This window comes from Neopelma chrysocephalum, unplaced genomic scaffold (assembly GCF_003984885.1).
Source record: "Neopelma chrysocephalum unplaced genomic scaffold, ASM398488v2 Primary Assembly neopelma1_76, whole genome shotgun sequence".
Classification (NCBI taxonomy): domain Eukaryota; kingdom Metazoa; phylum Chordata; class Aves; order Passeriformes; family Pipridae; genus Neopelma; species Neopelma chrysocephalum.
The window spans coordinates 6,459,377-6,485,704 of NW_020897737.1; positions in this window are offsets into that span (position 1 = coordinate 6,459,377).

The window sequence follows — 26,328 nt, forward strand, 5'->3', positions numbered from 1 at the left end:
ACCTGGAATTAACCTTGCCTCTGAACAACATAAATTATGTTCTCTGACTTTTCTATTCCTGGCTGTACGTATTTGTCCTGAATAGATGTGTCCATATATCGTCTACTGAGCTATACAGAACAGAAAAATATCTAATTTACAAATCTGATTGAGAATAATTGAGACAGCTGCTAAAGTGTTGGATGCAAATGATACACCTTATGAAAGTTTGTTGCCCAGTTTTTCAGTTACGTTCCTTCCCTGAAGTCAACTACATATCACTGAAATTAGATGAGTGAAATAAATTAATACCATGTCAAGCATGTCTTCATTAGAAGGAAATATTTATAAAGGTGACATATTATTATGATATGTCACCTTTCATCCTAAATGCTTCATTAAACATATATGAAACAATCACTGATGGAAAAAAGCCTCTTTTCCACTTCTGGGTAAGACATAAAACAACAAATTTAAACTCTAGTAATGTGGGCTTGGAATTAGGGAAAAAACCATTAGAGATATAAAGAAGTTGTATGTTGGAATAGATTGCTCAGGAGGCTGTGCATGTCCACCACAGGAGAGCTTTTAGTCTGATAAACTTTTGTCAGAATCTCTTTTGGTGCAGTTAATACTGTCTACAAAGAAGACCTTGTGAGGTGTTTGCCAGTAAATATTACACTTGTTGAAAGCAGAGATTATACATTTTTAAATAATTATATATATAATAACCTGTTTTATCTCCCAAGCAAGCATCATTGTTGTTGACATCATTAAAACTATTTCACAGGGAACACAGGAAAAAAAAATGTTTTTCAGCAGAGAAAAGAATAAAATGTTACAGTATACAAATCTTCTTGTTTACTTTGTCTAAATAAGGTGAAGTAGGAAGGCAAACATAGATTTTCTCATCTCCTAGCCATTAGGGGAGTAATCACCAAAATACTGAAGCTGAACATGCAGCAGTGAAAAAGAGAGCTGGGACTGATTACTAGATATGTTCCATATATAATACTTAGATGTAGTTCTAGGGTCTGGCTTTAGTACAAAGAGTTCAGGTGGATGCTGACACAATCCACCTGAAATTGCTGAAACATTGTCTCATCTAAGCAGAGATGTCTGTAAGCAATACTATCTTAGTTCTAGATCCTTTTTGTGCAGCAGTGATAAATCAGTTGCTGGGATAGGAAAGCCCTGAAACAACAAGGCCCAGGGGAATGCTCATTACCTGTGATTGGAAGGCACTCCAACACGACGATGAAGAGAATGACTCTTCAAGAACTTGCATAATTCAAGTAACTGAGTAAGCTGTGATAGTACCATATTTTTCACCATTCTGCACATTTCACACTAATGTTGCACAGATATTCACAAATAGCAGTTGTTAAATCAATTTTCTTTACCATGGAGAGAGGAACTCACACTGGAGCTGGTTTGCTGACATCACTTGTGACCCCACCAGGGAACCACACTGGAGTAGTCTGTTCCTGAAGGACTGCACCCCATGGGAGGGACCCACACCAGAGCTGTTAATGGGGAACTGCAGCCCATGTGAAAGATTCATGTTGGAGCAGTCTGTGGAGGACTGTCTCCTGTGGGAGAGGGACCAGGGGAAGAATGTGAGGAGTCCTCTTCTCAGTGGAGGAATGGCAAAAACATATGATGAACTGACCACAGATCTCGTTCTCTAACCCCCTACATTAATGTGGGGGAGGAGGTAGAGAAATGGGGAGTGAAGTTAAGCCCAGAAAAAAAGGAAGGGTGGGGAGAAGGTTTTTTTTTAAATTTGGGTTTATTTCTCATTATACTACTCTGACTTGACTGGTAATAAATTCAACTAATTTCCCCAAGTCAGGTTCATTTTGCCTTTGTCAATAACTGATGAGTGATCTCTCCCTGTCCTGATCATGACCCATAAGCCTTTTGCTTTATTTATCCTCTCCTGCCCAGCTGAGGACAGGAATGACAGAGCAGCTTTGGTGGGCACCTGGCATTCAACCACAATCAATCCATCACAAGATTTTATTGGATCATTACTTGAGTCTTATTTATATACAGTTTGATCAATTTTACAGGAGGAAATGACTAGGAGAGTATCCAGATGGAATGACCAGATTCTCTACCCAGAGTGGTAATCAATGGCCTTGGAAAATCCTCTAGACCCTTCAAAATTCTCATCTGGAGAGCTTCTTGAAATAATCAGTCAAACACTTAATGTTGTATGTGTCTTGGAGTTTGGTCAATGACCTCATTTCAGATCTGTCTGATATTTCAATCCAGTCCATTGTCACATCTGGGCACAGACTACCTGGGACGCTCCTGGACTATGTAGGGAACTAATGACTTGCTGCACTGGCTGTGAATATGGGCATAGCCCTGATAAAGAGCTATGCTGCAATTCTAACTGTAGAAAAACCTAATTTCCATACTCAAATCTCTTCTTTAAGTTCTCACAGCACTGAACTTACTAGCTTTGGAAACAGCAATGATGCTGTGTCATGGAGTGGATTTAGGACTAAAAGGCATCCAGTTACATTACCAAACATGAAATTTCATCACTTGTCCTTCAAAACATCTCTCAGAGGTATTTGACTGTATATTGCTTATAATGCAATAAGTACTAGCTGTGATTTTAGTTACCTTTTAGGTTACTGAAAATGTCACTGATGCTTTTCTATATCCTTGGCAGGACTCAATGACAGTGTTTTTATAATAGTTCTGTCAACAAATAGCTTCCTTTTTATCACCACGATGTGTCCTTTTGGGCATTACTCACTAATAGTTTTGCACTCATCTGCTTGGACACTTTTGAATGGAACAATCATGTGCATCTTTTTCTCAGTAATGTGTATATCTTTGAAAATGCAGTTTATTTCCTTTCACCTTTCTTTGCTCTACTAGGAATCATAGGATCTCAAAAAGGATGCCTGTCTTTGTTTCTCTTGCTCTTGTTTTGTTCTTGTTCAGTGACATGAACAAATAATACTATGATAGCCCTAAGGGACTGACACAATATGCAGTATTCAATCTGGAGAGTAAAATCAGTTCAAGAGCACTACAGTTAGATTAATAATGCTGATTACATGCTGTACCTAAAGAATTCAGTAGATATATTTAGACATCTTAATCTCTTCCAGTGCATGTAACCATTAACATTTTATGTAGCTGACTTTGCAAGGCAGTCTGAATATTGCTTCTGAATTTTGAATTGAGTAACTGCCAACAGGTGAAACCTGTACATCTCTTACATATGGGATTGTATCATACACACCTCTCTCACCTCCTCCCAAAAAGCCCCAAACAAAACACCTTGAATTCTGATTGGTTGGTAGCTTTGCTAACAGACTTTGTTTTTGCTATACTACTCTCTATATGGATTTTCTTCTTTTATACAAGACAAAAATTTACTCTGCTTTGCTGTTTTGATTTTCCTGTGTTTCTCCCTTGCTTTTTGTTATTTATTGCGGTCTTCTTTCTGTTTCTTTCCCCTTTTAGTACCACCTTGCCCATTCCTCTCCACTTTTCCTTCATATCTCTTGGTTTCTCATATCTACAGTTTCATTTGAACTACCACAGCCATTTATGCAACAATGCTAATTATATTTGACTGTAGGAGCTTGACCTATATCAAGGATGTGATAGAAGCATTTTATTTTTTGATTGTACAATTCAATACTGTCTTTATTGTTTTTATAATAGAACTTTACTAGCTCTACCAAATACTTATTTGACATTGTAACACAATTCCACTGAAAGAGATCTCTTAGAACCCAAAGCCTCTCAGCACAGATAACCGAGTAGCCATGTAGCTAGGTAATCCTTGTAATGAACTTGCTTTCTATCTTTCTTATGTAGCCATTTTCAGTTTGTTGATATTCAGTTTCATTATCTCCTGTTGGAAAAAGGGACAACCTGTTCTTTATTTTTATCTTTTTTTTTTTTTTACAGCAAAAAGTACAAAAGTCTATGGGATTTCAGGATGTATTTATTGGCTATAAAAATCCCACACAAAATCAATACCTGCTTTTGAGTATGTTTCAACTTTTCAATATTTTTTTCCTGCCTGTTTAATGGATATATCCAGTTGAAATTTTCATTTCTACAAGATGCCACATCTATTAAGTTTTGCCTAATGCTAATTTAAGTGTATTGTATCCCACTTACTGTTGTTGACTTTCATTATACAAATACTGATTTTAATTTTCTTTTCCTTTCCATCTTAATTTCATTTTGTTGGTCCCTACTAACACAACAATTTTCACTGATGAGACATTCACCAATATACAGTACAGAAGTGTGTGAAACATGAAATTATTGCAGTTATCAAGTTATCATTTGTCATGTCAGACATCAATATTTCAATGAAAATTGCTTCACTACCTCAGTAATGTTTTTGAACCCATTCTTACTTTTCTCAAAGTTTGTATTAGTTGTTGTTTTATCATATTATTTTCCTGTGCTTATTGTTTATGCATTTTACTTTAAAACAGCCTTAATAAACCCCTTAATTTAACTCTTTATTTAGTGGTATGTTATATAACAGGTTATCAATAAAAGTAGTATCATTTGCCACACACTCCAGGGTTTTTTTTATTTCCAAAACCTAGGGGGATTTCCTTTTAAACATTTCACTCAAAATGTTTCCTAGGCCATAGAAATGTAATGACTAGTTGATTATGAAAAAGATATTTCCAATTCCTATCTCTTTGAGTCATGTCTCCTTCTGCAGACAGAGAATTAAAATTAAGTAGACTGCTAGAATTAGAGAAACAGATTTCTTGGAGGCAATACAAATGAACAGTTGGACTGAAGAGTTGTATTTTCAAATACATAATTCACTTAACTAAGATAAAAGGGCATTTTGGCATTTAAGAATTGAAATTACAGGGAGTTCTGTTACTTATTGAGAGATAGCAGTCATTTTCTAGTGATGTGTTTGAAAATATGGTAAAATATTCATACTACATTAAATAATGTATACTGGAAAATGTACTACTGTAAAAGATAGACAAGAAAATATGTTTCAGGAATATGTTGTTTACAAGTTGTTTTATGGGCTTATTTAGGGAGTAACTTGGAAACTTCTCTGAGATTTAAGAAATAATGTGAAAAGTTCTCCATCTCTAAATCCATCTAGTTGCTTTCCTTTGTTTAAGGTTTCAAAGTACCAAAATCATATTATTCAAAGAGCTTTTTCTGTCTTTTGCACTCTTCTTCTGTAGAAGTCAAAAATTCCAAGTTCCCTCTGTAGTTGCAACAGAAAGTTGTTTAAAACCTGGTGCAAATAATGCAAAGGTCATAGCTTCACTCCCCGTGTGGGCCATTCACTTAAGCGTTGGACTCAGTGTTCCTTGTGGACCCATTCCAACTCACTGTAAGATTCTGTGATACAATAAACTTCCATAATGTCAAGGAGGTTATTGTAATTGCCTTTGAAACTCCGTTTTTCATCGCTATTCTTAAGAAGGGGGATGTTTTTCTTCAAGAAAGAATGAAAACAGGGGGTAAGATCAGAACCTGAGAAAGACATGGAAAGTTAGCTAACTTCCCCTGTAGACCCATCATTTAAATGACTTAAGGAAGAGGGTTGAAAGCTAGAAGAGACAAAGTGGTATAACCAGGAATATCCTGTGGAACAGGAGCCCAGTGGACTATAAAAACTAGTGAAAAAGGAAGGTGCTGGAAAAACAAATAAGAATGTCAGATCAAGTTAGTATTATTCTTCCTGAAGTATAGTTACATGATGTGAATCAAATTAATGACAGTTTAACTCTGCAGTGTGAAATACAGATTTCTAAAGGCAATGAAGCAAACTGAGTGCAATGCTATTATTTCTTGAGGTACTGCACAGAAGTGTGAAACACTGCAAGACAGATTTAAAACTTCAGAGACTAATTAGATCTTCCGTAGAACATCTGATGCTATGCTTATTTTTAAAGAATCAGTGTTTTACATCTAAGAAATAAAGTAATGTTTCTTTGTTTGTTTGTTTGAGCTAGATATACCAATAACTTTAAACCATCTGGGAAGCAGAAGCACTTGCAGCTAAGATTTCATTGATTCTATGTTTAACCCATCTCAACTGTTTTCTAATTTTACTGCCAGTAAGAACGTTAAGATTGCAAAATCACTCAGATTTAGAGAATGTCAGAAATAAGATTGCCCGTGCAAATGTTATTTTCTACCTCTTGTGAGCATATGTTATGATACAATCTTTAATTTTTTTTTTACAATCTTTAGGTCTTCCACAGGACACCTGCTTCACTCAGGGCATATGCCTATATCTTAGACAATTTTTCAATATTTCTGTTTTCTTTCATCATCACTCAATATGTGGCCTGGGAGTTTATTTACTACATTCTACATGAACTCTGCACTGAAAAATGATTATTGACATCTTTCTTGGTGTTTTTATGGATTTCATTACCAGAATAGCTAGTACTTATCAAACATTAATCAATTTGTCTTCACAACAATATTTTTATAAACTTTTCAGGGTGCATCCTTCTCATTTTGTCCCTTACCCACTTGTCCTCCCCAGCCATCTCTGCCCTGCCATTTGTCTCTTCCTAACCTTTTTGCTCTAATTCTTTCCCATACTTACTCCCTTCTGCTCCGGTTTTCTTATCTCCCTCCTTAGCCATGGGACACTCTTGTGCTACTCCTTCTCCATTCGTTACTCCTTGAGTGACAACCTGTTTTTTTCTTCCTTTCCAGGGTGCACAGCTCTTCTTTGTTTACCGCTCTCTTCTTCCCTGTTCCACAGACACACTTGTCACGGACAGCACAGTAGCTCTGCTGCTTGTCTTGACAAATGTTATCTTCTATTGTGGCATCTGAAAGCCAGATTCATATTTGGAAGTAAAGTCCTTGGCCAAATTCCTCAATGTAAAGCAGATACCATTTTCAGCACATTTCATTGGCAAACTTTAACAGACCTCTAGAGTTTTTTGAAACACACATAAAGCAATTTTGGGAAGTGAGAAAATCGGGGAAAAAAAAGAGGATAGCAAAAGACATAATCTGCTGGATGATGGAAGGTGTTCCCAAATTAGCATTAGTGCAAACACACATGCTGAGTAGTCTCATGTATCAAGACACAGTTGCAACCAGGCACCTTACACAGCCCCACTTCTTTCAGGCTCAGACTGCTTCCAGACATCCAGTGAAATTCAAAGCCACTGCCACAAAGCAGGAAAATTAGAATTTCTCAGCTAAACAACAATACTTTTAAACAATATATCAATCCTTCAGCCTTTTTCTCAGACATAATGCACAGGTTTTGATGGATGCATTTCAAATAACTGAATATAGAACAGTTCAGGTTAATGAGGTTAAATTTTGGCGAGTTTATGGCAAACATAAAGTTTAATATTGATACTGTTACAGAACTTTAGACATAGGTGTAATTTCCAAGCCTGCATCCCATGTAAGTCAGAATATGAATTCATATGTGGAATTATATTAGTTATATAAGCCTTTATAATATAGTTCTGTCAACCATGAATTCTAAGCATTTATGAATTTTTTTTTAAGTGAGAATTGTGACAGAAACTGAATAGAATTGAGAGATCAGGATAAGAAAGAAAGAAAGAAGAATGAAAGAAAGAAAGAGAGAAAGAGAAAGAAAAAGAGAGAAAGAGAGAGAAAGAAAGAAAAAAAGAAAGAAAGAAGGAAAGAAAGGAATATAAGCATTTAGAAATACAATTGAAACGGTTTGTTACAATACTTGTTCTTCCCCTGTACCTATGCTATTCCCTAAACATCTACATTGGACCACTGACAGGGACAGCACAGATCAAGGTCAATCTGGTCTGACCCAGCCTTAGATTTTTTAAGTCTTACACAGAAGGAGGAAAGCATATTATTATTCAGATTCACCAGGGAGTGTTTTCTTGAATAAAAGTCTGGGAGCAAGATTAAGCTTTGCAATCAGCCTTGAATGAATTAAATATCTTTTGTACTGCAACACCAGACATTGCACATGTAGTTCTTAAGTGATATTCTCCCAAATCAGTGCATTTCAATTGTATTTCTAAATACTTCTTTTGTAGGGGGAAAAAAAGGTGAAAGCAAGGATACCATAAACTAGCAGTGTAATTTTCTCACAGTTCTAATTACTGGTTATTTAAGAGCTTCCATCTTACTCAAAGCTTTCAAAAAGAACAAGGACTCATTACTGGATGATAAATTACCTATGGAATATAGAAATTGTGAACTGTAGTCTAGATTCTTTCCTCCTACTTTGTCTTCTGGATGATATTTTCATCTTTTCCCTGTCCTTCTCTTTTTATCACAGTGATTTCAAATTATATTTCTTAGATTGAAAATATTTATACAGCGTAGGTGACCTAGGAATCCAATAAAACCAAATTATATAATGTGCAATTATAGGAATTTATAAAATAGCCTTACTGTAATAGAAAGATGATCGTAGAAAAAGAGGACAAGACAACAAGAAGGGAAGATTAGTGTTACAATAGTCAGCCTGAGAAATTAGTCTTCTTGGAAATTTCAGTCCTTCTTTGTAATTCCTGGAGCAATATGAGAAGATTATATAGGAGTTTTAAATCTGACAGTTATCTTATGAATATTAGAATAAGCTGAAGATTCAAAAGTAATACTTTTAAATTAATAGAATGAAACCTTTAGAAATGCTTTAGTGCCTGATAACAGAACTAAATTCAACCACTATAAGTGGCTATTTGGCTTTATGGGACAGGACACTAGCTGAGAGGGTTCGCTCAGAAAATGAGTCACACTCAGAGTAGTAACACTCTACCTAAGACAATTCCTGCACCAGGGAAGTTTTTCTTTCATGTTTTCAGCCCCTGTGAACAGAAGAAGCCTTCCACAAAATTTGCCTCAAACGGGTACCATAGATTATGGCTTAAGAGTCTTAAATATATATTACAAAACCACTACATAGATTTAGATCACATCTAAATAATACACCAAAAGAATTTTTCTCTTTACCAGTTGAACATAGAGATAATCAATGCTCTGCATAATGAATACTTTTACTATGAAAACCTGATGGAAAAATATATTTACTGTATACTAATACTGTGCAATTTAAGAGGTCTCCACTGCGTTTGCTAAGCCTTTAGCATAAAGACTTCCATAAATTGCCCCAATCCAATCTTTCGCTAATTAACTTCGAGCAACTGACACAGGCATCAGAAGAGAACAATAAATTAAAAAGGAAGCAACTCATAATTTTGTGGTGCCTTATGGAACATGAACAACATTTTAGTGAAGTCAGATCTATGAAAGTCACCTTGCATAGGCTGAACAGCGGGAATAAAATATGAACTTCAGCCTTTAAAATATGAAGTAGCATTGCCAAATAGCATCCTCCAAGTAATGTTTTCATACTAATATATTTTCTGATATAGGCAGAATGATACTGTTTTAAGGCAGCCTTTAAAATTGCAAAGGAATGTGCACAGATATTTCTCAAAGTCTTTAAACTTCTTCGTAAAATCCAACTTAGACTCCTCACAAAGTCTCATGCCAGAATGAAGTCATGCAAGCCAATAGCAACATGTTCTCAACGCTTTTACTGGCCCAAAGTTAGACTTATCCAGAAGGCTTTCAATTTCCATATCAACAAATTAGGGGAAAATATTTTTTATTCTTCTGTAGTAAATCTCAACAGCCAATTTAACTGTATAACATTCTAGAAATATTGGCTTTGTTCTCTTCATTTGTTATAAAGTTTACTGTGGTGCTTATGAAGTTGGACTAGCAAAATAAAACCCAAATACCAACATAATAATTAAAATTTCTATATTACAAAATTAAATATTTCCACACTTCACTGCTGCAATTTAGATAGTCCTTGTCTTGGTGCTCTTTCTCATGCTTTCTCATGATAAGACTTGTCACGAAAGTTTCAGGAATTCCAAATTAATTATTCTTTTTCTTTTTCCTCTTTCTTTTGAATGCTTGAACTACTATAACATTCTCATTGAAGATGTAATAAAAAGAACAACTTTCTCACCATTAGAGCTAACCATAATAAAAAAATGTAGTTTATGAACAAAAGATTAAGATTTTTTCCTATTTTTTTTAAATTTTTTCCCCCCAAATTATCCGTCATATGAACTCTACAGAGTCAAATATACAGACTATTTCCTTTTCTTCAGTCCTTCACTCTCTAATCTATTAAGAAAGATTTTCTATAAGCTAAATTAAACCCTAAATTACACACCTATTTTGGAAGGTATTGTTTTCAATAGTAAATAATGTTTGCTTTATTTTGTTTTTAGGATATAAACAAATAGGGTATAAATTCTCATTTTTTAAAGTAGAGTACATTTGAGGAATTTAGGAGAAGATTATTTTTTAACACATTGTATTACATTAAAATCATTTGAGCAACTTTGGAAATTTCAGATAAACTTACTGCATGAATCTAATAAACTCTCTCAGTAATTTTCTCATCAAGAATTATCAATTTAGCAGAAATTCTGAGGGAATCTATATCAATGTTTTAGTTCTGTGCTTCTTTAACTCCTGCTCATTTTAGAGCTAGTATTATAATTTCAAGTGCTTTGCAAGTAGTATTCTAACCTCATAGTATACATTGTTTAAGTTATTTTCATTCCTATTAAGTAGTTGATTTTTTTTTTTAATTCCTTGGGAAATTCTTTTCACTTGCTTTGAAACAAAAAAAAAAAAGAAAAAAGAATTTCCTGGATTGTTAACATTTCCAGTTATCACACTTCCAGGAGACTTAGAAGTATTAACCCCCCCAATCACTAACAGATATCAACACTATACAAGATGGAATATAGTGGAAACATGAGAAACCAAAGTTTTACTGTAAAACATGAAAATCAAAGTTTTATCCTTTTATCTTCTACATGTCATATATACAAACAGCTGTCAAAAGCACCATTCCTCAAGTCTATTGTAGCACACAGAGTCGGTGTGTTTGTGAAACACTCTAGGGTAGAGATATCTCATCTTTGGACAAGAGGAAAGAGTTTGGACATAAAACCCACATTGAAGAAATGATTTATGAAAGGTGTTTTATCAGTGCAACATCACTATTAAATGTAAAGATATCATCTTGAATTTTCTTTAATTTATCAGTGTCAATATAATGCATCTGAAGAACAAGGGTAGTTGTTTTTTCTTTATTGTGATCATAATGGTAGCACCTACTAGTTGCTGTTGACATAAACTTTGTGTCAAGTACCATACAAGCATGGAAAGAAAAGACATTCCTTTCCACAAAAGTTTACGCTCACAGTATAAAACAGGAGATAACCTGTGGAATGCTGCTACAAAATACTTTATCTAGAACTGCAAAGTAATTTTTTCTGTCCCACTCAGTGGTGAAATAAGAGGTTAATAATGGAACATCTCTCTTTATTATTGTTATTATTTATTGTTATCATCAGTATTACTGCTACTACTCCAACTACTATCATTATTACTCTTTAAGCCTTTATATACCAGCTCACTAAAATAATTGACATTTACAAGCAGGAAAGCAAACCGAAGTTTTACATTCATAGAACACGTCAGCAATAGCTTGTGTCCACCTGGCCTACAGAAGGAAAGGGATTTCTCATATATGAGATGTCTGTTCCGCTGTTGATAGGAAAAGCACAGAGTCTGGGATCTTCAGGAGTTGCAGTGTGTCATGTATTGATCAGCATGTCATGCCTTAAATGTTGACCACGGTTTAAACGTTTTGAAGATTTAAGAACATGCTGCTAGTAGGACAGTTTTGGTAGGCTTACAAAGCAGCTGTGTATTTGTACTTACAGCAGGTACATTGACATTTATGAAGGTATCTCATAGTAAAACTGCAACATACAGTTGCACACAAGTTTGCAAAAATTTGTGTGGCTAGTTACATTTTATGTGTATTCTACTCCCTCTGGGTCAGCCAGATAATTTAATTATCCAACTGTTAACTTTTCTAACAGATACAAACAGAGTTAAATGTAAATTGTTAGCCAATGTGATGGTGTCTGTCTAGATACATGATGACAATTTGTTCTCTTTTCATGAACTACTCTTCCAGACTTGGGGTTGTGAACTGAGCCACATCAAAATGATTCCCAGAAGCAGAAAGACTTGTCCTTATGCTGTTGTCTAATAAAAGCATTAATTTAACCTACACGTTTTTCCCACTTCTACCTACTTTAAATTAACATGCTTACCTGACTTCATTATGTGATTTGTTCATTCTTTTTGTCTGATCCTCACTACAGTAGGCTACAGTAGGCTACTGCTTAAATAAAAAACAACTTTTGCTTTCACCTATCTTTGAAACTTTACATCTTCTTGAATCTGCAGAGAGTTTGTGCAGCTCGGTCTATTGAATTCCAGATGCTGATGACAGAAATAGAGTTATTTCTCGATTTCTTGCAAAACTTACCTAAATTCCTATGTACCTACTGAGGAAAAAGGCAGGAATGCTACTTAAAGAAGTTACTAGAGACCTTGGTGCACTGATATTTCTGGACTGAGACTTTGCAAGCTTACAACCTCCTGAAGATATAGGTCAGAGAAAGAGAGTAGGATCTCAAAGGGGAGACTACTGTAGTCAGAAGAAATATTATGCATTAATTTCTTCTCTTACAGAAAAAACTGTTGAACTTTTCCCAGACATGTTTAAGACAATAAATAGGAGCACAGGGAGAGATAGTAGTTAAAACAGTAACTTTGAAAATGGCCGAGAAAGTGCTGTAAGCTTCTTCAGATCACACCAAAAGTCAAAAAGTAAAATAGAAGTTAATATTTCAAGAGCTACATCTGACATAAGCAGAGAAACCTCCTGGTCAGGAACAGGTAATGATTAAAATGGTAGGCAAATCCCCAGCACCTCATCAGATCTTAAGTTGGTCTACATATATTGCTCTGACAGAATCAAGACAGAAAGCTCACAGGGGACAGGCAGAAAGGAACTAGGAGAGCAGGGGGAGCTTATGTAATTTCAGGGCAGGCAACAGTTTGATGATTTCACAGGTTTGGGCGTGACACAAGCTGAGACAGAAACAGGAGGTGTTCCCCACAGTGGTGGGACAGTCTTTGAGAAACCTGCTGTGGGGTGAAACAAGAAAGAAGTGTGTATGATGGATAAAAACCTGAGTGAGCACACTGTAACAAATTCAGTAAAGCTTTCAATACTGTCTCTTCCAGGATCCTTCTGGACAAAACGTCCAGCACAGCTGATGGGTGAGCACATGAGGTGGGTGAGCAATTGGCTCTCGAATCAAGCACAGAGAGTAATAGTGAGTGGGGTAACATCAGACTGGTGATCTGTCACTGTGCTCTTCAACATCTTCATAAATGACTTGGATGCAGGACTAGAAGGGATATTAAGCAAGTTTGCAGATGAACAAAACTCAGAGGAGCTGTTGACTTCCTTGAAGAAAGGGAGGCCCTGTAAAGAGACCTCGACAGATTAGAGGACTGGGCAATCATCAACAATATGAAGTTCAACAAGGGAAACTGCCAGAGTCTGCACCTGGGATGGGGCAACTCCGGAGGTACAGACAGATTGGGGAATGAGATGCTGGAAAGCAGTGCTATGGAAACGGAGCTGTATTAGGGAGGGTTCGGAACCGAATCTTGAAACCATGACACTGTTAAAAGCTTAACAAAAACCAATATTTATTACCAAGAGGTGGCCAACAAAACGAACAAACCCAAAAGGGAGGAAGGAGGAGAGAAATAAGCCCCCAGCATGACCTCCCCAGTTACCCAGCTGTTGCGCATAAAGTTATCTTACCGACCTAGCATGCCTATAATTACCCATAACAGAAGCTGCATCCTTGGAGAGTCAGTAAGTTCATGAACTGGCAGGCGTCCCTGCCAAAAAGCAACATTGTCCTTGGCATGAAGTTAGCTGCACTCCAAGAAAGCACTATCTGCTTTTATACAATTAACTGAGTGACCTCAGCCTAGGCAGGAGTGGTCATCACTGCCCAGCCAGAGGTTCTCAATCCCACCCTCTTGGTTATGTAAGTACATCCCTTCAGCACATGCATGAGAACTTCAGAAATCCCCTAACGCACACGCAGTATGCTTTGGGGGTCTTTTCTAATTGAGTCAGGGGTCGAGCCTTCCTCCCCTCCTCTTCGATTTCTCCTTCAAATGCCCTTCGCAGACAATGAACCAATAGTAGAGCACCAATTAAAATAGTTTATACAGAAGTTCTCCCTCCAAGGATGAATTCACTGTTTTATCGCTGAACTTGGCAGGGAGAATATAAACTACTACAGGTGGCTGGGGCCAAACACAGACCAAAAGTATCAGCATAAATTCACCCTGCTACAGGAGCTGAGGGCTCTGATTGATGGCAAGTTGAATATGAGTCAGCAGTGCCCTGGCAGCCAGGAGGGCCAACCATATCCTGGGGGGCATCAGTCAAATCATCCCCGGCCAGTTGGGGGAAGGGATTGTTCTGCTCTGCTCCGCACTGTTGCAGCCTCACCTTGAATATTGTGTGCAGGTTTGGGCACTGCAATATAGGGAAGGCATTGAACCAGTGTCCAAAGGAGGGCGATGAAGATGGTGAAGGGCCTGGAGGGGAAGCCATATGAGGAGTGTCTGAGGGCACTTGATCTGTTCAGCCTGGAGAAGAGAAGGCTGAGGGTAGACCCCATCACAGTCTACAACTTCCTCAAGAGAGGGAGAGTAGGGGCAGGAACTGATCCCTTCTCTGTGGTGACCAGTTACGGGGCCTGCGGGAATGGCTTGAAGTTGTGTCGGGAGGTTTAAGTTGGATATTAGAAGGTCCTTCACCTAGAGGGTGGTTGGGCACTGGAACAGGTTCTCCAGGGAAGTGATCACAGTATCAAGCCTGCCAGAGTTCAAGAAGGATTTGGATGACACCCTCATGCACATGGTATGACTCTTGGAAATGGTCAGGGGCAGGGGGTTGGACTCAATGATTCTTTTGGGTCCCTTCCAACTCAGCATATTCTGTGATTCTGTGATTTCTACACAAAAGATATCAGTTTGAAGCACAGTTACCAACTTTGTGAGTATGTGAACAGCACATTCAGAAATTCATTCCTGTGTTAGGTATAAGAATGACTGCTTGTGTTAGGAAGGGCAGTATTAACAGGAGAAAGAAAATACTTGATTGGGACTGTAGATGTTTGGGAAAAAAGGACAACAGCTGAAAACAAATAAGATAAAAATGTCTGAAAACAATCTGAAACATAAAATGTTTTAGGCTTTCCTATAGATACATGTGAATAACCAAGAGGTTAATGCTAATTTCCTTTATTCATAAATTTTGGATGATGATTACTTGTTTAGGATGTCTTAGTAATTATTATGGGACTAATTGTGACTTCCTTATTTGAACAGAACAATGTTTTTCTCTTTGAAGAGCTTTGGTAAGGACAAAGTTCCTTCTGTGAAGTTCCTTCACAGTTCTATTTTAACTCAATTATATTTTATTCCAGCAGAAGTAATGTATCTGTACTTTTGAATTTTTTCATACAATATTCCTTTGAACACGGGTTTAAAACTAATTGAGATTGACATATGCACAAGTAATCTCGCAAGAATTGAAAGGTGAAGGAAAGCCTATTACTCTTAAATAATAATAAGAAAAAAAGTATTAAGATAGTAGAGCTGCATGGCACAAAATGCAAGGGACAAGGATTGATCACAGCCTTTATTAATGATGTGTAAGATGATATTTAGTAACATGGGCTACTCTCTGAATTCTCCAGCAATATAACTAGCATTGAGAAGAAACTGCAACCTGAAGGGAAATACAACTGTTTGTTTCTATTCCTTTTGAGTACCAGTGTTAAGTCATTGCATGAAGAATATAAACCCTCCAAGAAACCAGGAATGGGAGGAACCTTAGAATAAATTAGAACTTAAGATAACTTAAGTCAACTGAAGTAATTCATATTTGTGTAGGTTAAATAAAGCACTTTAGAATATAAGGTATATAATAGAAAATAACGATGTTACTTACTTAAAATGCAAAGATTTGTCTGACGGTGCTGCTGTGATAAATAATGCTTCTCTTCCTGCTTTGGAGCTGGTTTTCTGTGGAGTCTGGGGCACAAATAGGGCAGGGATGTTGGTGGGAGCAATCAGACCATGAATGAAGGCTGCAGAGTTTGAGTCTTTTTTTCTTCCCCCTCAAGGCATCTATTTTTATTTCTCACTTACTTGTCTAGTGCCTCAGAGAAAGTTCAGACAGTATGTTTCGTATATCAAAGCACGATCTGTCTGTGTTTTAATAATTACACTGTCTCTTGTAAAATAACTTTTCAGGTGATTCTGTGACAGAACCAAATTGTGCCTTCAGACCTGCCTGCTATAGCTTTGCTGAGCCCCTTCCTCCAGAACTTTCCAAGGCTGGTAAGAATGGTTCCATACCACAGCAGTGTCCCTCACTTACTGCAACAGGGAACTTTAATCAGAGGTCAAACCTGTAATACTTTCTCCATCTGCTTTAAATGTGAAATCCCAAATAAGACATTGATCCTGACTTCAAAGAGTGTTTTGAAGTCTGAGGGCCAAATTTTGCCTAATCTTTCACAAGTCCTGTGTTCCCTGACAACAGCAGAGCTCACAAGACATGACGAACAGTGACAGGGGGCAAAGGATCTTCCCAGTCAAATGTAAAGACCTGATGCTTCTATGTGCTGAAACAGTGTCTTCTTAAGGACAAGCTCTATAGGAAGAATTTGATTGTCATTAAGGCCTTGTTTTATTACTTTCTATGTGATATGTGTCTACGCTAATTTTTTGCTATCTAAGTACAGAAAATCAAGGAATTTAGTCACTGAATTATGACAGCACAGGTTGGCTCCCAGAGAACTACTCTACAAATGATGAACAAATTCATTCTGCCATAAAAGAAAAAAAAAATCTTCTGCTTGAAAGTATTATCTTTGACATTGCTGTATTTCAGGAATGTAGTTACAGGGAAAGGATTTTCATATTGCATTTTTTGTCAACTTGCAATCTAAGTATTTGTGGAAAAGTGGGATTTATACATCATGTGCTTGTAAATGTGAAAATGTTAATGCATTTACATTCTTCAAATAAAAAAAATTATAGGCAACATTTCACAGGGCTAGATCATTTCATTGACATATGCAATGCAAGAAGCAGTGCACATTAATCACAGGACTGAAAAACACTGCAAGGATTTAGGAAATATCAGAAACATCAATCAGTATCATTTCTTTAAGTCTGTTCTTAAGAAAAATCAAGTTAAAATACTTTGCTTCAGCACTAACAGCAGATGTTATGAGGCACACTAAGAACATTTTGAGAAAAGAAGAAAGCGGGTTAAAAAAGTCCCCCAAACTGACCAAACCCACAAAACGGTGATATGCTTAAGTATTTCATCACCTGTCATTAAATGAAAAGATATTTTTACAAAAAAAACATTGAAAGACGAGAACACTACCCATATATACTTAAACAGTATAAACCACAGGCTTCCTAGAAGCATATGAAGGCATTTTTCTCTTTCTTGTACACTTTTGATTGAGAAAATATCAATTATATTACTACAATCAGGTGGTTGAAGGTGGAACTACCATTAAGCATAGACCATGTTGCATTTTCCCACCACAAATACTCCCATGTCACTTTTAGCTCTTAGAGGAATGATTCTTTTTCTCGTCTTCCCAGTGCAACCATAAAATTGTGACAGAATTGTAATAATAACTAGTAGTAGTCTTTTGAACTGACATCTGTCACTCTTGCTGCATAGCTGTTCCTCTGAGTTTTCTATAGGGACTGGATTTAACCAACTTAAGCATTTTATTTCCCTTTAAGTATTCTTGAGATTACTTAGGTTCCTGTATCTGAATTTGAAACTTATATTTGCAGGGAAAGTATACACATAAATACCAAATAAGAAAACAGATTGATTTGAATAGGGACAGCGAAGACAATGTTGCTAAGAACACAGATCCTCAAAAATACCTGTGCTGTTAACAAGACATCAGAGCAGCAGTCTTGCTGTTTGTTGGGTTTTTTGGGCATGTTATTCACAAAGCATCTACAGGTCAGCTAGTGCACACACTCAGCATGGTTTTAGGCAAATATATCTAAAGATACTATTTCTGCATCAGTGAAAAATACTAGTTCTTGAACTGATCTGGTAATATTTCATTGTCTCTTTAAATGTAATTGTCTTTTTTTTTTTTTGAAGGGTAAGGGATGAAAAGCCCTACCATGGACAAAAATATGGTTAACTTACACAGACAAGTTCCTGGTAGAAGAACTTCACTTCTTCTCTTTGAGAGAAATCAGGAGAAAAGTGGTTGTCAGTTAGCTGCTTGGTTTCTTTGTTTTCAGCTTTTCTTCCGTTACAGCTTAGGCAATTTGTCAGACAAAGAGAACTTTTTTCAATTTTAAAAATCAGATTATAATTTTAATTATTTTCAGTAAAAGTAATTTTATATATATTTTCCTTAAAAAAATATTATTAAAATTTTTTTACTGGAGAAAAATTTAGAAAAGACGAAAACAACAAAGTAAAATGAATCTAAATCCAGCCTTTACATTAGGCATGCAGAGAAACTGCTAAGAGTGTTCCATTGCAGAAGAAAATAGAAGTGCATAAAAATAAAATAAAAAAAATATCAATTTTCCCTAATAATGTTGCAGGCTTGCAGCTTGCCTTAAACAAGACTTAAGCAGATTTCAGTTGTCTCAATCTGACATTATTATTCAAAAATAAAGCTAAATCCAAATGACATCTAAATGCTTCCAGCACATTGGGCAGCAGACTTCATTCTGCACCCCTAACTTTAGTGCCCTAACCAAAACATCTTAATTAAGAGGTTAGTAGCTCTAGGCTCCTTTGCAGTCTAGAGAGACAAGGATAGACTTTTCTGGGACAAATTACACCATAGGCAGATGCTATTTTTTTATAGTAGACTTTCTATATATGTCCATTTCGGAGGAGTTTCAGATTTACCACCTGCTAGGTCTTACTAAGCAGGTGGATGTAGATGTCACTGTTGCTTGCTGTTTCTTATTCTGGTTTCCAACACAACTGTTTAGCACTTTTATTGTGAGGGTCTATGCTACAGAGGAGGCAGAAATTTGTGTAAAGATAGGTTAAGTATTAAAGGCTTCCTACTGGCTGGATTTGGTGATTATTTTTTTTCCTTTCATTTTTTTGAGGCACCTAATAGTTCCCACAATGTGAAGAGGCCATGATCTTATCTTTAATATTGCCTGGAGGTCAGATGGTGGGACAGGGCTATTCCAATACCTCATTTCTTGATGTCCAATCAAGATGCTGATGTCCAATCTTGATGTTGCAATCAACATCAGTACTTGTCTGTCAGGATTAATGGTAAGGAAACTCTAACCACCAGGAATATTTTTCTTTATTCTGATGAGATTAACGGATTTTAATGAGGGAGTATACAACACATGAGACTATTATGGAAATAGTTTGGTATTCCATACAGTAGCATGCCAGTCAATCTGTCTTCTCTTGCTGGAAGTGAATGTCCTTGGAGGGTTTTGTCTTGGATTGTTTGTTGTGTTTGTTTTTTTTAAATATAATTTTACATATATTTTATCTAGGATTTCAGATGAACAGGCATTTGACCAGTAATAACAAAATGCTCTTGTTAGACACATACTGTTTCCTGAGGAGATGGGAAAAATAAAGCAAAAATAAGGGCCTTCTGTAGTGACTATTTCAGTGGACAAGGGAAGGGGGACAGATGTCATTTATCTGTATTTCTTTAAAGCCTTTGACATGGCCTCTCACAACATCCTTCTTTCTAAATAGGAGAGAGATGGATTCAATGAATGGACTGTTAGATTGATGTAAAATTGGTTGGATGGCATCCAGAAGGTAGTGGTGAATGGCTCAGACTCCTGATGGACATCAGTGACAAGTGGTGTCCCTCAGGGGTCCATACAGTGACCATTGTCATTTAATATCTTCATTAATGACATAGAGAAAACAATCAAATGCACTCTCAGTAAGTTTGCAGATGACACCAACCTGAGTGCTCTGCTTGACACTCCTGAAGAATGAGACGCCATCCAGAGGGACCCGGACAAGCCTGAGAAGTGGGCCTATGGGAATCTCATGAGGTTTAACAAGACCAACAGTAAGGTGCTGCACTTGTGTCAGGGCAACCCCTGGTATCAACATAGACTGGGGGATGAACAGATCAGGAGCAGCCCTGCTGAGAAGGACTGAGGAGTGCTGGTGGGTGAGAGGCTGGACACAAGCTGGCCACAGGCACTCACAGCCCAGAAAGCCAAATGTGTCCTGGGCTGCATCCAAAGCAGTGTGGGCAGCAGGTTGACCCTCTACTCTGCCCTGGTGAGACCTCACTTGGAGAACTGCATCCAGCTCTGGGGCCCCCACTACAGGAAAAACATTGACCTGTTGGAGCAAGTCCAGAGGAGGGCCACCAGGATGATTAGAGGGACGGGTAAAAGAATTGTGATTGTTGAGTCTGGAGAAGAAAAGGCTTAGAGGTGATCTAATAGTGGTCTTCCAGGGCCTGAGGGGAGCCTAAAAGAAAGATGGGTCAAGACTTACAAGAGCCTGAAGTGACAGGGCAAGTGGTAATGGCTTCAAAGTGAAAGAGAGTAGGTTTAGATTAGATATTTTGAAGAAATTCGATACTGTGAGGGTAGTGAGGCACTGGAATAGGTTATCCAAAGAAACTGTGGATGCCTCATCCCTGGAAATATTCAAAGCCTTGTTAGGTGGAGCTCTGAGCAACCCGATCTAGTGGAAGGTGTCCCTCCCCATAGCTGGAACTAGTTGATACTTAAGATGCCTTCCAACCCAAACCATTCTAAGATTCTATGACTCTATTTCAGTGTTTGAGCTATATAACTCCTCCTCATGTTATGTCTATGCCTCTGCAGAGCAAGCTGGGTAGAAACTGAGCATCTTTAAAATATGATACTACAGTATTCCTTCCTAAACACTATAGCACCACTCCCAGAAATTAAGTTTCGATACTTATGTACTCAGTTCTGATAACTTTGATGTGTTGGATACAATTTGTTTGCAGAGAAACATCCATCACATAAATGTAGCAGACAGCTAGGTTTAGTTGTTTGTCGGGTAAAAAATTCCCTTCTGAAGGATCTGCTCACAATGCAAAGAAATGAAAATATGAGTGAAAATTTGCAAAAAGTCATGGATATATGGTATAGTTGGACCTGATTATGACTAGTTTGTTGCATAGAGTTTTTTATAATTAATAATGATATTTAACACTAATTAAGAATCCTTCACACATCTAGAAATTATTATTTCCTCCCGCTGAAGTACATCAGAGAACCTGAAATGACATTATTTCTAGTGCATCTAAACTAATGGGTATTAGATATTTTTGGATTCATCTGTATTCAGGGGGATGCAACACTCTCCTCTGTCTGTCTTTCATTTATAACTGCTATTATTAACTCCTCCACTTTATTCCTATTTCCAAACGTTACAAAGAAAAAAAGTACAGGAGATCTCTTTCTTTCTTTCTTTCCTTTCTTTCTTCCTTCCTTTTTCTTCCTTCTTTCTTTCTTTTTCTTTCTTTCTTTCTTTCTTTTTTCCCTTCTTTCTTTCTTTCTTTTCTTCTTTCCTTCTTTCTTTCCTTCTTTTTTCTCTCTCTTTCCCTCTCTCTCCCTTTCTCTCCCTCTCTCCCTTTCCTTCCTTCCTTCCTTCCATTTTTATCAATTAATTAACCAGTCTCTTCACAGAGATTTTGATGCAGTCAGGTAGATTTCTCAAATGAAAATACAAACTTGTCTCAATGACTTCACACAGAGCTGCAGCAGTTTACAAAACCCTGTGTGAGGAGAGCTGGCCTCATTATGCGGAACTCAAACAGCTTAAAAGAAAGTCATACAAGTTTAAGACCCCAGGTGATAACATGGTGCTGGAAGTGAGAAATCTTCACGCATTATCCTGGTGTACAGTCCCAGGCCAGAAGCTCAAGGTGCACATTGACTAAACAGCTGCATATATTGCCCCTCTACAGCCAAATGAGGAAGGTGGATATTATTTCTGTCTTAGGCAACAAGGGTGAACAGGCAAACTTAATTTTCTCCCAGAGAATTTTGATATAAAAGCTTTGTTACAGTCATAAAAACCAGACTTACGGGTCACTCTTTCAATCTGTTTCCTGTCTCAGTCCACCTCTGGTCCAAGTACTCCTACCGCCCAGTACTTCTCCTGGCCAGAGATAAAGATCATCATTGTCATGTCCTCATGAGTAGGTAGAAGTCGCAGCCAGGTAGAGCAAAAACCAGGGAGATTATAATACTTCACCCATGGCTGAACATCAGTACAAGATACTTAAGAAAACATTACCTTAGAATAGAAACAAAGTCAAAAGCCAAAAATTGAAGCTGCAAAGAGGATTCTTGAAGACAGGAAAGAGGTACAGGAAAAACAAAAGTAGTGTCCTTGTTTTGTTCTTTAGGCAATATTCCATACCTTGTCCATTGTAAATCATTCCTGCTTCAGTGAATGAGTGGCTGTTGTCCCTTGCTTGCACACCTTAGTTCTGAGTTGCTGTTACTTTCCAGGGATATTAAAAAGGGTGGATGATCAGGACAGTATCTACATTCGATATCATACTGATGGAAGCCTATTCAACCTAAGGCGACTGAAGGCCCACACTAAGACCCTAAACCATCTTGTCCGGGAGCTGCTTTACGCTGATGACGCTGCCCTTGTTGCACACACAGAGGCAGCCCTGCAGCGTTTAACATCCTGCTTTGCAGATGCTGCTGAGCTCTTTGGGCCGGAAGTCAGCTTAAAGAAGACAGAAGTTCTCCATCAACCGGCACCTCAGGAAGTCCTCCATCATCCCCACATCACCATCGGCCAATCAGAACTCAATTCAGTCCAACAGTTTAATTACCTAGGCAGCCTCATCTCCTCAGATGGTAAGATTGACGGGGAGATAGACAACAGGTTAGCAAAGGCATATAGTGCTTTTGGAAGACTCCATAAAAGAGTATGGTGTAATAAACACTTGAAGAAAAGTACCAAGATCAGTGTCTACAGAGCCATAGTGCTGTCTACTCTCTTATATGGTTCCGAATCATGGGTCATCTACCGCCACCACCTGCGTCTCCTAGAACGCTTCCATCAACGCTGCCTCCGTACAATCCTAAACATCCACTGGTCAGATTATGTGACCAATACATCAGTTCTTGAACAGGCAGCAGTCACAAGTATTGAGGCCATGTTGCTGAGAACACAGCTGCGATGGGCAGGGCACGTCTCCAGGATGAAGGACCACCGCCTCCCTAAGATCCTGCTTTATGGTGAACTTGCCTCCGGCTGCCGCAAGAGAGGAGCTCCGAAGAAAAGATACAAGGACTCCCTGAAACAACAACTCAGCCTCGGGCATATTGATCACCATAACTGGTCTACTCTGGCCTCTAATCGGGAGGCCTGGAGACAGACCATTTATAACGCTGCTGATGCTTTTGAGAAAGCACACAGGATCACTCTTGAGGAGAAAAGACAACGCAGAAAGAATCGAGCCTTGCAGAATATACCATCTAAGGAGTCTTTCTGCTGTGTCTTTTGCAACCAGACATGCCTTTCTCGTATTGGCCTTTTTAGCCACCAACGCGCTTGCAAGAAACGTGGGTAGAGCCCTTCCCAAATCTTTGTTCGTGAAGCCTAGCCATGATGATGATGTTTAGTGTAGCCTTCACACCAACTACACAATGAAAACCAAGAGACCTCTCACATACCAAAGACATCACTCTTCAAACACTGATAACTGCTAGCAATATTTAATTAATCTTAGAAGAAAACTCAGTATTTGCAAATGAACAAAGTTTTTTATTATTTGCTGGTTTGTTTTCAAAGAAAATTTGGTTCACAATCTTTTTGTTAGAGCTACAGCAGCCAGTCATGTAAGTTGTTGTTTTCACTCACTGAACACTGTGCAGAGGTTTTGTACAAATTTACCTTTTCTTCTGCAAGTGAATGAGCATTAGGCCATCATTAGGAAAACTGATATTGATGAGTCAGATTTCCGTCAAACAAGATGATATACTTCATGTCCTCTTTTCTTGCAGCTAACACAGTTTGAGAAGCAAATTAAAATTTTTAACTTAAATCTGTAAATCAGAAAGCAAGACATAATATGCTAAAATTATTAGGTATCAAGTTTTAACAGTCTTGACCATGTTATACATATATACAATTATAATAGCTATTTCATTAATTATAATTACCTGATCCTGCTGTTGGAAAGATTTTTTATCTATCATCAGTTTCTCCCTTGTTAATAAATATTTTTTATGAATTAACAATAAAAACTATAATATTACTCTGAAAACCTCTAATTTTTTAAGCTATATAATTCCACTTTATTAAATATTAAAGGATCATATTATTGTATATAAAGAAAAGAAAAAGGAAAAGAGATTGATCTTAGGTCAGATATGTAATTCTCACCTGATTCTGGTGGGTTTATTTGAATGCATAAATAAAACAGAACTTGCTGAGAATTGCTTACAAATTTGTATTTGTGCTTTATTCAGAAGGTCAGAAATCATTTAAAAGAAGAGGGAGAAACTATCAACTTATCAAATACTTCACTGAATACATTGTCCTTTAATATGTTGCCTAATAATAAGTTGAGAAACAAAACTAGTATGACATGCTAACCTGTAAATCAGTCAGTGTTATTATGGGGAAAAATAAATCAGAGGTATTGTTTCAAGAAAACAGATAGAAATCAATGTCTCAGTGTGTTATGAGAAGAATTATTAAATCTCTTTTTTTTTCTGTAACGGAATTCATCCATATGCAAGTTATCAGGAACTAATTGGCTTCAATTATTCCTTCAAACATCTAGGAAAGACAAACCATAGACATAAAAAGCTTCTGATATTTTGCATATTCGTAATACCTCAGTGAGTCACCAGGAATGGCAATACTGCTATCTGAATACTAATGTAGAGCCAACGGATGAGTTGAAGGGCAAGGCAACACAGAAATAATCCAGATATGCCCACTTGAATTCACCACTTAATTATGAACAATTCTTATATTTTTCTTTTTCTGCTGTTACCACTTCCTCTCTTATCCTAATGACTTAATCTAATGACTTAATCTAAAACACATATACAATAACATGTACCTAATTTTAAAGGCTTTTTAACATCAAAAATGGTCAGTATAAAAGATGTCATTTTTTAAGAGAAAACCAAAGATATTCAATGATTACAGACTGATGCTTATACCTTAAGGGTTAGTAGGTATGCCTAATAACATAATGCAACATAGCTTTTTATTCAGTCTTGCAAAGAATGCACACTCACAGCAGGAAATCTTAATCATCATTTATGAGAGTAGCAGGTATATCTATTTTCAAAATGTTACCTTCAAAGAGCATATATCTAAAACTCTTCTCAGAATCAATTTTTACTCTACCATAAAATTAATTGGCCTTTTAGCTTTACTGAATATATTTCAGAATTTAATATGGTTAAGATGAAAAATGTACTTCATCTATAAGAGATCAACATTTTTACAAAGAGGGTGTGGGGGGAAGGGGGAAGCCAACCCCAAAAGCAACTCTTTCAAAAATTTGACATCTACTTTTCTTAATATATGACTGCAGCTGTCATTTCAGTGATGCTCCTGAGGGACACACATGTAAGTTCAGGGTCATTCTGTTTGTGATTCATTCCCTCAGATAACTTTGCAAATTACTAAGGCTTATTTAGAAGAATTCTCTGGAAAAATACTGAGTACCTCAGAAGAATATATGTGATGAGTGGTGTCATTGCCATGCTGGGCACTAATTGTGCCATTATAACACAGAAAGCAGCTACCTCAGCTCCTATATAAACACGAGGACCCTAGCCAGCACCAGTCTTAAACAGAAACAACATTTGATATACAACTCAGGCTGAAATGCCATTAACTGAAAAGGATTGTGTTAATGAACAGGCACTAAGAGTTGTGTAGTTTAATGGAGAAGAGTTTCAAACGAGGGTGTAAGGTCTCATTTGCCAGCTGTGGAGCACAAGCCTCTTCAAAACACACAGAAAAGTCCCACAGGGTTGATGGCCATGTCTTTGTAAGTCCAGATTCCTCACATCTTCCTTTCCAGAGTGGCATCATAAAATTTAATAACCAGCACTTGCATCACAGAAAATTGTGGAATGCTTTACCCAGGCTAGTTACTAAAGTGATTAACATGATTCTTTGAGGTGCTGAGAGTCTCCCTGGAAATTTAATCAGCACTATTGTCAAGCAGAACTAAATTAATTTCTTCTGATTCTTTGTGTCCTGAGGCTCAGTTATCTCAAGCTGCTCCTGCTGTCCATCTTAGAGCTACTCATAAATGG